We start from the raw sequence: 15,778 nt of genomic DNA, 5'->3' as shown, positions 1-15,778 counted from the left end.
AGTCAAAAACATCAACTTTAAAATCACAATGTTAGATTGTTTCTCTAATTGTACTATATCTCCACTACTATATTTTTAGAAAACTTAAGGCTTAACATAAGTATAAGTTGGTTTTTTTTTTTTTGGTTTTTGTTGTTTTATTTTATTTTTTGTGGATTTGAGTATTTTAGTATTTTTTTTTTCAAACAGTTTTCACATTGGCTAGGACTTTGGGCTAGTGTGGCCTAACAGTCAGGCTCTGCAAGGGGCTATTTCATATGACTGAATTTGCTTTTAGGTGAGCCGATATTGGACTCGTCCAGCATAGCATTGTCACAATACTAGATTATTGGCCTTTAGATCTAGATGCCTTTGGATCTCTTGTTTGTAATAGATTTCACCTTAAAGGCACAGAACTTGGAAAATAAAAAGAGTGAATGTTTCCTGCCTTCTGAAGTCTGGTCAGATATCCCATTAGATAATTTTCTTCATATTTACTAAGTCAGAGCAAATAGTTCTAATCTCTTTCAAAAGCAGGATGCTTTGGCTGATCTTTGATGGAGAGACCTATAGATCAAGGTTCTTATGAAAAAATAATCATACTTTCATCTTAAGTTCTATAAATATTTAAGGTGCTTAGAATAAAAATTAGAATTTTATCAAGTTAAGAGTAATCATTATTATTAAAAGTACAGCCAAGTTGATGGCAGAATTCACACTTTCTGGCTGTAATACTTTTTTTTCCTAAATTCTTTCTAAATATCCACCAGGAACTGTTCTCAGCCCTCATAGGTCATTATCATTATTAGTTCACCTTTCATAGTTGCTTCAGAGTAGTGCTAGTTACTTCCTCAGGAACAGCAAAATAAATCTTAAACTCTGAACTCCTTCCTTTAAGGAAGGTCAATTCTTTCAAAAGCTCTTTTGACTCAATCATGGTCACTCAGATTAATCTCTGTCCTAAAATCTCAACACCTTTATTCTTCTATTAAAGCAAAATAATGCATTAGGGACAGACAATAAATGTTAGCAAGGCAGGTTCTCCAGGCTAGGCATGGAGGCACACACATCTAATACCAGCACTTGAGAGGCAGAGTTAGGAAGATCTCTGTGAGTTAAGAGCTAGACTAGTACTTGAAGTTGTACATAGCAAGTTCCAGTACAGGCAGGGCTACACAGACATATTATGTCTCAAAATATAAATGAATGATTGAAAAAGTAAATAAACAAATATGTATCTTGACCCTTATTCGAACAACTCCTGCATTCAGTAGTGAGATCTCACTGAGATTACTTTGTCTGATTTTTTTGTTCATTAAGTGAAGATCTCTTGTTTTCACGGTTGTTTAATCCATGTTCTTGCATCTAAATAGATTTCTTTATAATCTATAATGCAATATTTTCTTTGCTTTCCACGTAGCACTGTTCTGCATGAGTACTTCTTAAATCTTATGATTATTGATTGGTTGTAATAATAGTAATCAAAAACTTTTATGGAATTATTGCAGACAGACCTTCTAATTTTGTCTAATAAAATATTATACTACAAATAAAAATCTACATTCATTTATTTATTTCCTATACCCTGGGCCTCTGTACATTAAAATTCAATTTCCTCCTGACATCCATTTATTACTTTTCCAAATTATATGTGATATTGCCCTTGCTGTGAATATGTACCACCACCTTTGGCCACTGGATGATTCAAACCACCCAGAAACCCTCCCCCTCATGTAGAAACACTTGAAAGATTAGAAAGACACTAACTCTTTCTTGCTGTCATTTCTCACATTTCTAAAAGTATCTTTTGCCCTCAGAACTTTTTTAGTCTGTTTTGGTTTTGAGCAGATCTGAATTCTTTATCACATTTTATACTACTGACCTTCACTTCACGAATTTCTCTGTTTTCATGTCTTGAAGGAAACCATCATTTGCATTATGACTAGGTTCACATTTTCTATGGGAGGTTTCTTTTTCTTTGGCTATCTCTTTTGATTGAATATCAATATTTTTACCCTTTACATAATAGATGTATTGTTTAATCCCATACCCACAATTACCACCTCCATGCTGATGAACATTAATGCCTTACTCAAGATTTTTCTCCAGAGCTTCTGGAACATTTGTTTCCCTGAATGGCATGTACACATTAATGCAAAGCCCAATTCCTGTCTCTGCAGTAGCAAGTACTCTATACTTACAGTTTGGTTCTGGTCATTATTTTCAGTTAAACTCCCACTCTTTTATTCCCCTAACTAATCATGTATTTATAAAATAGTTTGCTTTTACTCTCTGTGACAAAATATATAATAGGACCACTTATAGGAAGAAAGATTCATTTTTGTCTCAGAAGTTCAGAAGAACTTAATTCACAGCACAACCTAGAAAGCTTTTTGGAGTGGTTCTGTCCATTACAATGGGAATAGCTAGCAACCACTTGTCCACATGAGGGCTAACCAGGAAGCAAAGCAATCGATACCAGAAACAGAGGTGAATATAACTTCCAAAGTCTACCTCTACTTGTCACTTTCTCCCAGGTAGCCCCTACCTCCTAAAGGCTCTACAAATTTCAAAATAGTACCTCAAATTAGAGACCAAACATTAGACATTTGAAATTGTCAGGGATATTTCATATTCAAATTATAACAAAAAATGAATTAATGTGATCTTAATTTTATAATCACCATATAATATCTGGACAAAAACATACATAATCTGTCAAATTTTTATTTTCAAGTCAAGTGTTTTCTAGGACATCAACTCAGCTGCAGCCAGAGTTACTTTTATGAAATAAACATGATTATGTGTCAATTTTCTTTAAAATATATGATATTCTACAGTTAGAATAAAATACAGATTCTTTAGGACCATCTATTGTCTCTTAAGAAGTAACTAGTGTCCAGTAGCCTAATTTATCTCTTGAACTCTTTTACCAGTCCAATTTTTCTGTTCTTAAAATCAAGTCTAGAAGAATGTTAATATGCATAATTTTATATACTCAGTTTTCATAGGTTTCACTCTTCATGGATATTTGTCTAACTAATTACAATTTCACAGCTTTACTTGCTTCATTCTTTTTATCTATTTGTATAATTTTTCTATGAAACTATGTTAATTCCAATAAACTTAACCATGGAATTCCTGTACTTGTCCTTGCACAAAGATTGGATATATGTTATAATTCCCTCATTACCTGAGAAAAAGATAGAGTTACTTTTTGGTCATGTAGTCCACTTAAACTCATAATCACCTCATTATTTTTAATTTGTTTGTGATAAACTTCACATAAATGTGTTTTTGATGGTTTTCAAGGTCATGAACAAGCTCTTTAAACAGAAAAGATAAAATTAAGTCTCTCAGGCCTCTAATATGAATTCCTTTCTATGTAGCCCATGTATTTTTCTCATATATATTGTTGCCCTTTCTAATCTAATCTTAATTTTGTGTGCCTTTTATTGTAACCTGGTTGTCTTTGACCTCATCATCCTTTTGACTCAGCCTCATGAATATTGAAATCGAATGTTGTATACTACTACACATAACTGTATTTTTTTTTTAATGTCAAACTATCTGGAAAGGAAAAGAAGACAAGTAACAACTTGGAATATTTTGTTTGTGTGCACCAAATTCTGATCTGTGGTGAGTTACATACTGAGAAAATATGCATGTCTGGGAATATGCTTCTCACATGTAGCGCTACATCTATGCCAAATAATCATACTTTGCGGCATTCAAAATTCAACGTTATCTTTGAGGACACATGATCTGTTTGGTAGCATTTTCTTAGTACATTTATGAATCCTACAAATTCAATGATAACTCGACCATTTTTCCCTTATGTCACAAAATTAATTTGTTTGGTTGTTGTTACTTTTTTATTGCTGTGATAAAAGATCATTACCAAGGAAACTCACAGAAGGAAGAGCTTATTTGTGGCTTACAGTTCCAGAAAGATGAGTCCATCTCCATCACAATGGAAAGGTGTTGCAGCAAGCAGGAGTCATGTTGACAAAACAGCTGATGCCTCAGAGTTCTCACTTCAAACGGAAAAGTGAAAGTGCCTTGGCAATGGCAGAAACCTTTTGAAACATCAAAATGTGCTTATGCTGACATTCCCCAGGACAAGCCCGGCACCTTGACCTCCCACAAACAACCAAGAACTGAGACCAAGTATTCAAATATCTGAGATTTATGGGTGGCATCTCATTCAAACCAGAACAATTTAGAGATATAAATGAGGTCACTGTATCCTAGGCTCTGAGGTGACCAAACTGAGAATGATCCAGGAGTCTGGGAGACTGAATATCAGCAATGAGCCCTTAAGATGGGAATTCTTCATGTTGATAGGACAAGATGCCATGGTTCACAAAGCTGGAAACTTTGTATGACCTCTGAGAACACAGAAATAGCAAATTTCTTGAGAAATAGTATTCTTTAGAAAAAGCAAACAAGAAAACTGAGCATCATCTTACACCTTCAGTGAAAATGAACTTTCCAGCAAGCTGCATATATTTGGATGAGGTAGTAAAAGGTCAGATGGATTTGCAGCTCTAGTAGATAACTTAATTTCTCCCTGAGCAGAAGGTTGCAAATTCCTGAACAGAACTCTGACTCACTAAGAATGAGAATATGCCAGGAATATCATGTTTGTGTTCTATCCCAGAATATATGATGATATTCCTGCTCTTAATGAATAGCATTAGGAGGCTAGCGAACTGGGGATGCTATTACTTAAAATGAGGTGATGAGGAGGAGACAATAATGGGACTGGTGCACTCATGGAGGGATCACAAAGAAATTTTCAGATAGTATCTATCTATAAAGAAGGATCACAGTCCTCTCCAAGTACCAAGTTGGTTAGAGACTTGATTTTCAACAGCATAGCCTCCAAAGCTGTGAGAAGTAAATTCTTTTAAAAAAAAAAAAAAAAGAGTCAAGAAGTCTCTGGTATTTTTATTCTAGCAGCTTCAAAATTACCAACACAGTTAAATAATATGTTTTATAGTTTTAAGTATCTACAATGTAATGCTTTGCTGCACAACAGTAGAAAATCAATTTAGATATTTTATGTGAAATTATGAGATACCATTTTCTTATTGACATTTAATGTACCCTACTTACTTTTAACAGCTTAGTTGAAAACCTGAGCCCATTCCATAGACATGCTTTATAAAACAAAACACACCTGTGAGGCATGGCTGAGGAGTCCAAGTGCAGCTCTACATTAGGATTTTGGAAAGCCCCTTTGCATATCCCCACAGAACAGGCTCCAAAGAGAGTGTTATGTGTATGTTTTGTTTTTATTTTTTTCCTCAAGATATGCAACTCATACTCCTGTTTCAATAAGACTATGCTCCCTGTTCTAATGACATCATGCTGGAGAGAGAAAATAATCATGCAAATTCTCTCTACCCCAAGAAGAATTAAATAAGCTACCTATATTTATCTCTGTTCTCCCCACAAAAATACCTTGAAGTAACACAATGGAGTGTTCAGTTTAGGCTAACTGAAGAGTGACAGTTTTCTCCTTCTGCAGGAAAAGGATAATCAGCTTCATTAATCCATTCAGACCTCTAGGGTATCATTTATTAAATTGCTCCCAATGTGCCTTATTCACTCCCAGGAAATAATTTACATACTAGGGAAATTTGATTCACTATCAAGCATATCCCATTTTAAACAATTCTCATTTTCATTCCTTGGTGGAAGGTAATAACTTATGCAAAATATGTGCAGGCATAGATTATGCCATGCTGGGAAATTATTTAAGTATTGCTTTCAGGATACCAATATCCCCATGAAAATATCTGCAATGCACAATTCAGTGAATTTAAAGAGAATTTTCCTCCCCTAACTTTTTCTTGCCCTACTCCACCGTTCCCTTCAAAAGAGAATTGAAAGCAATTTTTTTGTAAAGTGTTAAAAACGAGTAGTGCAAGCTCATTGTCTAACAAAAGTGCACTTAACTTATTTATTTGCCTCCACCTTTAAGAGGATACACAGCTGAGATGACATCAGCCATATCATTAATGTATGAAATCCACTGAATTTTGTGTCTCATTAATAATACCATGTTTCAGTGCATCAAATTCATGCCATTTTACAGAACAAGATGTGTATAGTATTAACACATATGCATGCTTATCGTGAGCCTGTGTGTAGTTATCATTTGTTATATGTACCTTCATTATAAAATTCATTTAGATAAAACTTTGGGGTTGCTACTACTATATCAGTTGAAGATGAAGTTGAGGTGACTTGATTAAATACGACCCAAACTGGCAAAGTAACATTTAATGATAAGTAAGACGAATATGATTGTTTTTAAATTTAAAAACAATTGTAAATATTGAACTCCTTCAGAGACAGTTGCTAAACTTCATACTGTACATGTGTTGACTAAAAAGACATTTCAATTAACAACAAAAAAAAAACCATTTTCTTCATTTCTCAGCTACTCTCTCTTGCTTTGCATTGATAATGAATGATTTCAGCTGAGAAAAATTAAATCTGGTTCAGAACTTCCACTAACCAGCTTTTTGGCCCTGAACCTTAGTTATATTCTCTGAAAATAACTTGATGGAGATTATTCTACTTCCCTTCAACAAAATATTAATCATTTCATTATAAATTACCTAGGATTTGAGTGGGAATGTGTCAGGGTAAAAATGCCTCTCTAACCTGTCCTTTCCAAAAGAAATCATATTGTGTAATTATCGTTGGGAACATATTTTATAAAGCATTAGATGGATTAAATCTAACATACCGAATATGCCCCCCAAACCTGTCAAATATCACACTTCATCTGTAATTCCAACATATTGCTTTATTGATATATAAAATCAGAGCTTGAGTTGTCAATATGGTAGACAGCTGCAGATTGAATGCCATTTCCGCCAAAACATAATTCTTCCCTGTTGTAACAGAACCTTTAGATCAAATTAATAGACTGAGCATCCATCTCTATCTCTAGCCTTAGAGTAGCAGTGTAGCATGAATCTTAAAAGTTCTTATTAATAAAATCAAACCTGAGCCAGGTATTGGGGTGAACGCTGGAAGATCAGAGAGACAGAACAGGCCACAGCCACTTCACCTCGCCAGTTCCTCAGCTGATCCTGTTTCCTCAGACTGGAAGCCTCTGAGTCCTCATCCAGAATGAATCTCAGCTGAACTGCTGCTCCAAAGCCGAAACCTTAACCAGCTAAAAGCTTCTAGTTTCTGGTCTTCATGCCTTATATATCTTTCTGTTTTTGCCATCACTCCTTGGGATTAAAGGCGTGTGTCACATTGTTTCCAATGTGGCCTTGAACTCACAGAGAACCAGAGGGATTTCTACCTCTGGAATGCTAGGATTAAAGGTGTGAGTGCCACCATTTTCTTGCCTTTGTATCTAGTGGCTGTTCTGTCTCTGATCCCAGATAGGTTTAGTAAGGTGCACAATATTTTGGGGGACACAATACCACCACATAGCAGTTTCTCCAGTGCTGTGAAGCTTACAGCACTCCCCCTGCTGAAAGCAGCAATGTATTTATGTCTAAATTGTTATACTATTTAAGCATACACATCTTAGAGAACTGAGTGTGCAAAGAAGAAATATTGTAGACTCTTTTCTGAAAGCACAAAAACACAGCCATGCTGAGATTTTAGTAACTGGGAAGTTGGGAAATGAGAGTGTCAACAACGTGACTCAAGGAACAGTTCAGTTCTTCTGGTGATGCTTAGCAGAGCTATTGTGTTGTCATTTTATCCCTTGACTGGTAATTTTTTTTTATTATATCTGTTATTATTAGGAGTGGTGAAAGGTCACATTCCATTGTGGGTAGAGGTTAAAGAACAACTTTGTGGAGTCTATTCTTCACTTTGACGTTTATGGGGATTCTTGAAATCAAACATTTCATTAACTTAAGTAGCGAAGGTCTTTACCTGCTGAGCCATCTTTCAGATAAACTAGTCTACAGTTTCACACCTAAAGTGCTTTTTGAAGATTGTGTGTGTGTGTGTGTGTGTGTGTGTGTGTGTGTATGTGTGACTGAAACATTTACTCTTCCAAATGTAAGTAAATAACTGTTTAATATTAGCTACATTTGCCAAACAATGATGTAAGGTAAGTAGCCTTCTGCAAGGTTGAAGAGGGTTCAAAGCAAATGGTGCCATAGCAAAGCTGTGGATCTGCAGGCAATGGCGGACACTCATGCAAGATGTAGAAGCCATAGCCTGTCAAAAACCAAAGCTCATAAATGAAACTGTTTAGAAAAGGTAAATTAACTACTCAAGGTGATGTCACTAAAATCACAAGAAAAAGAGATCTTCAGGCATATCTTGTCTATCAACCATGAAGACCAATTTAGTAGATGAAGGCGTTTGTAGACAAACGATTTTAAAAATTCCAGGAACCAGAGGAAAGATGATAGACAATGCATATTTTTCTGTTGTGTGCCGAATACCTACTACTTCAGTACTTGTTTTTTAAAAATTTGTTTGTTTATATAAACTGTGCAGGAAAATGATATAAAAAATATTAAGACTTCTTGAAAAACAAAATTATGACTTATAATTATTTTCTTTTCACTGTAATCTAGTTCCAAAAGACATACAAGATAGTCAATGGCTGTCTTGTTAGGAGATAGAGATTTTTCTTTGCCCAGTGTTGGAGCAGAATGGGACAAAGGGTCCACTTTTGTGGTACTCAGTCTATAGTGACAAGGAGATATGATATACATCATTATAAAGGGAAAGACACAATGTTTAATTTGATTTCACCCTCCTAGAGAAGTGGTTTGAAGGAAATGCTACAGAATAAATAATAAGAAGCATGAAAGACTAGTAGTCAATGATAAAGATATTATTCCATATTTCTCCTGTATTTTAGTTAGCACTCAGCTGAAGACATAGTAAGCCAAATAACTCAAGAAACTCTGGAATCATAGAATATAGAGTTTTTGAATATGTTATATAGTGACAGATATCCATAATCTTAGTATTGAAAAGGGCAGTAAATAATTACTCCATACTTCTGATATTTTCAGGTATTTGGAACAGTATTAAGTTAATTTATAATTCTATGAATAATAGCCAAGGAATGAATGAGTTAAATACCTAAGTTTCTTTTAAGTGAATTGTATTTGACAAATTGCTTTTATGACAAATGTGTTTTCTGTGTTTAATATCTTGAAATGGAAATTGAGTTCTCTTGCTGTTTATCCTGGTGATCATCCTATAAGTATGTTAGATACTTCTAGGGGTTTTATAAAATAAGTTTTGAATCCACTGTTCTATCTTGGATTATCCAAGAATCAGTCATTAGTCTTCATGTGCTGCCTCTGCTGGGCCTCTACTATTCCTTTATTTACCCCAAAAGCCTAGAATTATCCAGGATGCTTTCTCATACTTATTCAGGTCATGCAAAAATGTAGTATTTAAAATTCTGAAAACACTCTCAAGCTTTGTTGGAGATTCAGGTTAAGTACTAGAAAACACAGTTCATATGCAAGTCCTTCACTATACCACCTTTTAATATACAGTGGCCACACTGACACTTGATAATCCTTTAGAGCAATAAAACTCAGTCCAGTATTCTATATGCAAAAGAAGCAAAATACCATTCAAGTCCTAAGCTACTGTCTGCCTGTTCTCCCTCTCAACCCCTGTAACATACATTTACATAAAGCTCTTTGAGAACTTTATGTAATATTGTTATTATATCTGTTATTATATTATATACTGTTATATCGTCTTCTCAGAGCCTGTGTTCTAATAAGAGTAACATCAATAGTAAACAACAAACACTAACAAGCTAGCCAAAATCTTAAATGAGTGAAAAAAAAAAATGAAGCAACAATTCATATCCATTGAGTGTTCATTCTCAAAACAAACCAATTTACATTTCTCAACAGAACACTTATTGTTTAGGCTTAAAGCTTTTGCAATTAAATAGAGAATAGATACATTTTTATTAAAAAATAGATGTGATCCTCATTTTGTTATTTATTTTATTTGATGATTGCTTTGGGATAATGCTGTTGTGCACTGATTTAATAAAACGCTGATTGGCCAGTAGCCAGGCAGGAAGTATAGACAGGGTGAGCAGACTAAAGGTATGCTAGGAAGAGGAAGAGTAGACTCAGGAGTCACCAGCCAGACACAGAGGAAGCAAGATGATAAGGCAGAACTGAGAAAAGGTACCAAGCCACGGGGCTAAGCATAGATAAGAATTATGGGTTAAATTAAGTGTAAAAGCTAGTTAGTATTAAGCCTGGACAAATATCTGAGAAATTATAAGTAATATTAAGCCTCTGTGTGATTATTTTATAAAAGGCTGCAGGACTGTGGGTGAGAGATTTGTCCCGACTGTGGGCCAGGCAGGACACAGGAAATGTTCCGACTATAAATGATGCCCATGGCCCATGTTAGCATCGGGGTCTTTGGAAACACACAGTTCTGAGCCCAGCCCTGCTCTTCACTGGCCCTGGTATGGTTGGCCCTGCCCCTTGCTGGATACTTCAACAGGTGAGTTAGTCCTACCCATCAGGGGACAACTCTACACCCCCACATCCTGACACCCAACCTTGTACTTGGAAAAGATGGCTCCATCCCCACCACAGGCATGCACTTCACGTAGCAGCACTCTAGAGCTGACCCTGTATTAGGGAAGGAGGTGAACAAGCCCTGAGGGAGTAAAAACAGTAGCACTGACCCTACCCCTCTCATCTGCCATTGCAGGGGTGAAGGAAAGATGCTCTCCCCCTCTGCCCCTTGCCACCTGTGGCAGGCAAGAGAGCTGGCCCAGGAGTCATGAGAGTGAGGGAATTAACCTTGCCCCACATCAGAAGCAGCACACAGGAGAACAGGCCCCTACCCTGACTGGTCAGCACACTAGAGCTGACCCTGTTGTAGGGCAGGAGAGCTTCCCCTCCACTTCCCTCATATTCCCCCTACAATAATCTAGAGAGAGGACCCTGCACCTTGTGGAGATATTTTGTTTGTGTTCTAACAAATAAAGCTTTTCTGGGAGTCAGAGAACAGAACTGTCACTAAATTAGACACAGAGGTCAGACAGTGGTATCAAATACTTTTAAACCTATCACTGGGGAGGCAGAGATCTGTCTGGATTTCTGAGTTCAAGGCCACATTGGAAACAGAGCCAGGTATGGTGGCTCTGAGATCTCCTATCTTCGTTTGGGAAGGACACATGCCTTTTATCCCAGGAAGTGATGGTAGGAAGCAGAATAGTATATAAGACATGAGGACCAGGAACTAGAAGCGTGTTAGCAACAGTTCAGCAGAGACCCATTTAGGTGAGGACTCAGAGGCTTTCAGTCTGATGAAACAAGATCAGCCATAGAGTTGGTGAGGTGAGGTTGGCTGTGGCTTGTTCTGTCTCTCTGATCTTTCAGAATTTACCCTAATATCTGGCTCTGGATTTTTTTATTAATAAGACCTTTTAAGATTCATGTTACATGGGGGTTCCTCAGCTATTGGTTCACAGTTCATGTGTTTTGGAGGCCCCCAGGCAGTGGAACCAGGACCTATCCTTGGTGCGTGACCTGGCTTTTTGGAACCTAGGGCCTATGCTGAGACACTTTGCTCAGCCTTGGTGTAGGGAGAAGGGGACTGGACCTGCCTCAACTGAATCTACCAGGCTGGGCTGACTCCCCAGGGGAGACCTTGCCTTGGAGAAGGTGGGAATGTGGGGTGGACTGGGGGGGGAAAACTGGGGGGAGAGGAGAAGGACATGGGAATCCATGGCTGATATGTAAAATTAAGTTAATTATAAAATAAAAATATTTTTAAAAAAGATTTATGTTACAGTACCTTGCCTGGGCAAAATAGTAGAGCTGGCTCTGGTGGTGTGAAGGAGAGGGATCTGGATCTGAGAACCTGAGAGCAGGAGAACTGGCCAGCACCTTGCTACAGGCTGCACTGGATGAGCTAGCCAGGTACCTACAATGAGGGAAAGCTGGCAGGATGACCAACCACCCAGGCCCAGAATCAGGGCTATGTGTTGACTCGCCCCAGCGTCCACACCAAATCTATGAGTTGTAGGAGCATGTAAAGAGGACAAACATACAGACCCAAACAGTGGGACTACCATGACAGGACAACAATAAAATATCCAAGGGGAGTCCCAGTAAGAGCCTATTATTGGTGGTGCAACAGAAACCAAATGCCTTAAGCCAGACAGATGACTTGTGGCAATGAACACTTGCAAGTTACAAAGATGAACAGACTAAAGTGTAAACTGCATGACTCAAAGGACCACAGTACAGATTCCATGACAAAATTCTTTTCTTCTATTTTTTTCTTTATTTTTTTTTTTTACTTTTTGTTTGTTTTGTTTGGGTTTTCAGTTTTTTTTTTAATTTGGTTTTGATTTGGGGGGAGGTTTCAAGGTCAGAGGGCAGATTCAAGGAGACAGGGAGATAAGCAGGACTGGGATGCATGATGTGAAAATCACAAAGAATAAATAAAAGTTAAAAAACATACTTTTAAGAAAAACTCATAATGAATGTGCCAGAAAAAAATATTTTATTTATTGGAAAACACTGTACATTTACATAATATATTTTAAAACTTTTATTTTGATATTGTAACCATACATTTTTAGATTATAAAATAGTTACATTTCTCCCTCCAATATCTTTTCTCAAAACCCTTTCATACACTCCTCTCCATTCTGTGTGCAGATAGATAGATAGATAGATAGATGATAAATAGAAAATAGGTAGATAGAAAGAAAGAAAGAAAGAAGATAGGCAGATAGAGAAAAGGCAGATAAACATATAAGTAGAAGATAGATGATAGATAGATGGAGGTAGGGGGCAGTCTCTGAGATAAGTTGAGAGCCATACCTATCTATGGTTATAAACACAAATATTTTAAAGACAGTTTGACATTATGGCTTATGATATCTTCAGTCATGGGCTTTTGACTAATCTATATTCCAGGTATGACTTTCATTCTGTGGGCCATGCCTCATATCCAGTCAGAATGCAGCTGGTTATCTTTAAAATCACTTTTGTCACTATTGTCCCAGTGATTGGAACATGTAGAGTCCAGAACTGGGAGAGATTACTGAAATATTTTAACCACTGAAGCTGAACAGCACTTTCAGACGTTATGAAAGCTTGACAGCAGGAAGAGTTCACTGCTCCATTGAAGTTAACTTCTTTATGCTTTGTCTTCCAATAGAGAGGTATTTTCAGCAATATAGTCTGGCTATCTAGTTACGATAGGCAAACAAGAGCAATGGCCATAACTTGTGTGGTTCTGGGTGTCTCTGAGACCTCTTTGACAAATACTTTACTAAGAAGTATTCTTTGCCTGGTACTGAGATTTTCATCTAATAACTAATGTCTCTGGTAGAAGCATTTCTATGCAAGGTGTTTCTGTTAAAACTCTTTTTATATATTTGTATGTAAACATATTTAAATAGAACGTAGTAGATTTCTGTAAGGCTTCTTCATATGTTCTTAGTTTGACTTAGCGCAACCTGTAACTGCTCCTCTCTAACCCCTCTAGCTTCATTTCAGGTTTAATAAAGCTAATTTCCTTCATTTTCCTTTCATGTTGCCTGTGTGCTACTATCCCCTATAAATTAAAATCTATTTCTAGCTCTGGCTCGCCCTCCTTCTGCTGCCATCTTGGTTCCTTGTTCTCCGCACAAAATGCCTGGTGGAGCCACAGAGAAGCTACAGAGAAGGAAGTGCCACAGCCTCAGGCTGAGACAGGGTTGGGAATAGAATCTGACAGTGATGAATCAGTACCAGAGCTCGAGGAACAAGACTCCACACAGACAACCACACAACAAGTTCAGCTGGCGGCCGCTGAAATCAATGAAGAACCGGTCAGGAAAGCCAAGCAGAGTCGGAGTGAAAAGAAAGCAAAGGAAGGCTGTGTCCAAACTGGATCTTCAACAGGTTACAGGGATTAGTAGAGTCGCTGTCTAGAAATCTAAATATATCCTCTTTGTCATCACAAAACCAGATGTCTACTGGGGCCCAGTTTCAGACACCTACATAGCTTTTGGAGAAGCCAAGATTGAAGATTTGTCTCAGCAAGCACAGTTATCAGCTGCTGAGGAATTCAAAGTTCAAGGAGAAGCTGTTTCAAACATTCAAGAAAATACTCGGACTCCACTGTACAGGAGGAGAGTGAGGAGGAAGAGGTTAATGAAACAGGTGTGGAGGTTAAGGATGTAGAATTGGTCATGTCACAAGCAAATGTGTCAAGAGCAAAGGCAGTCTGAGCCATGAATAACAATAAAGATATTGTAAATGCTATTATGGAATTAACAATTTAACTATTTGACAGCAAAGACACTTCCCTTCTCCTCCCCTTGCCCGTTTTTTGGTGTTTTGAAAGTGGAATTACAGCTTGGTTTGACATTTGTATTGTTCTATCACTAATAAAGTTGTGGCTTCTTGTTGGATTAAAAAAAATGTGTTTCTATGCTCATGAGCTCCAGATATTTATTCACCTTGTAGATATTTAAAAGTGAGTTAAGTGGTATTAATTTTTTAGTAATTGCTTATTATTACACAAATAATTCATAGTACAATTAATTATTTAGAAAATCATGGAATGAAAATCACAATTCCATGAAATGAACATGGCATGCATTTATGCATATAACTATTAATAACTAAAGAATGTGCTATATGGAAGTACATTCATAAGGATTGTTTTATTAGATCATATAATTAAATGATTTTAGTAATGGTCCTAGTTCTTTATGTGGTCATAATGGCTTTTAAGTTACCTATAGGTGAGTATTGGCTGATAAATCCAAAGCAGCAATGTTCAACTTCTTATCATCCACCTAGTATCAGGAGGTAAAAGGATGAACTAGATTATAACATGCACTTTTTCTCAAGGCAATATGAACTATAAAATGTAGATGACCTTCAAATCAGGAGTGAATAGCATACTTAGAACTATAAGATTATAAGTATTTATAAAATTATAATATCTTCAAAATATGGAATGCTTTTTTACCTTCTGGCAAGATTTCTAAGTGGCCTGATAAAAGCTATATGATATTTTGGTGATGGTGGTAGAGTTCTGGGTAAATGGATAGAATTCATTAAATGCTTCAGATAACTTTTTTAAAAAGAATTTTAAAAGTAATAAGGAAGTATTATTTATTTACTTAGGAGTACATTTACTGAATGAAGAACTCATGCTTTTAAGTAAGAAACTGCCATATCTACTTAAGAAAATGTACTCACGATGTAGATTCAATTGTTAACAAAACAAACAAGACAAATACATTTTGTGCCTCACTGATTTTTCTAAGTGATGTGTTCAAATCGACTATGAGATCTGAATGAAAGAGAGAATGAATACAAGCTAAAAATAACAATTAAAACATGGATTTTGATAAGAAGCTACACATTCAAGTGCACATAAACTATTTCATAAAATATTTCTATTGTATTTTCTGAAATAATTTCTTAATTGTTCATTATCTTGGATATAAACGAGATTTCTTTTATTATTTTTCTTTAATATGTTATGATACTTAAAAACTACAACACACTCCTACATCAGTCCACAACCTTGTTAATCTTTTATAAGGTTGGCTTTTACAATGTTGATTATTACTCATTGGTTAGGAGCACCACAGTAGTATAAGACAACACTGTTCCTTAAGGAATAGAATTTGAAATAGATTCAAGAAATTTAAATATAAACTTATGATAGATAAAATAGGTTAATGTGTAGCTAGCATGTTCACAATCTTGTGGCTTGCATAGTGTTGCCAGATTTGGCACAGCAAAACACAGAATGACAACATAAA

The 15,778-nt window shown here is 36.3% G+C and overlaps 1 pseudogene; it reads left to right on the top strand.

Moving 5' to 3' along the window:
- The first annotated feature begins 12,873 nt into the window (after positions 1-12,873).
- LOC114692407 lies at positions 12,874-14,278 on the top strand (annotated as a pseudogene).
- The last annotated feature ends 1,500 nt before the right edge of the window (positions 14,279-15,778 follow it).

The sequence above is a fragment of the Peromyscus leucopus genome, chromosome 10 (assembly GCF_004664715.2).
Source record: "Peromyscus leucopus breed LL Stock chromosome 10, UCI_PerLeu_2.1, whole genome shotgun sequence".
In the NCBI taxonomy this organism is placed as follows: domain Eukaryota; kingdom Metazoa; phylum Chordata; class Mammalia; order Rodentia; family Cricetidae; genus Peromyscus; species Peromyscus leucopus.
Note: the sequence above shows the minus strand (reverse complement) of the source record. Positions and strands in the feature narration are given on the sequence as shown.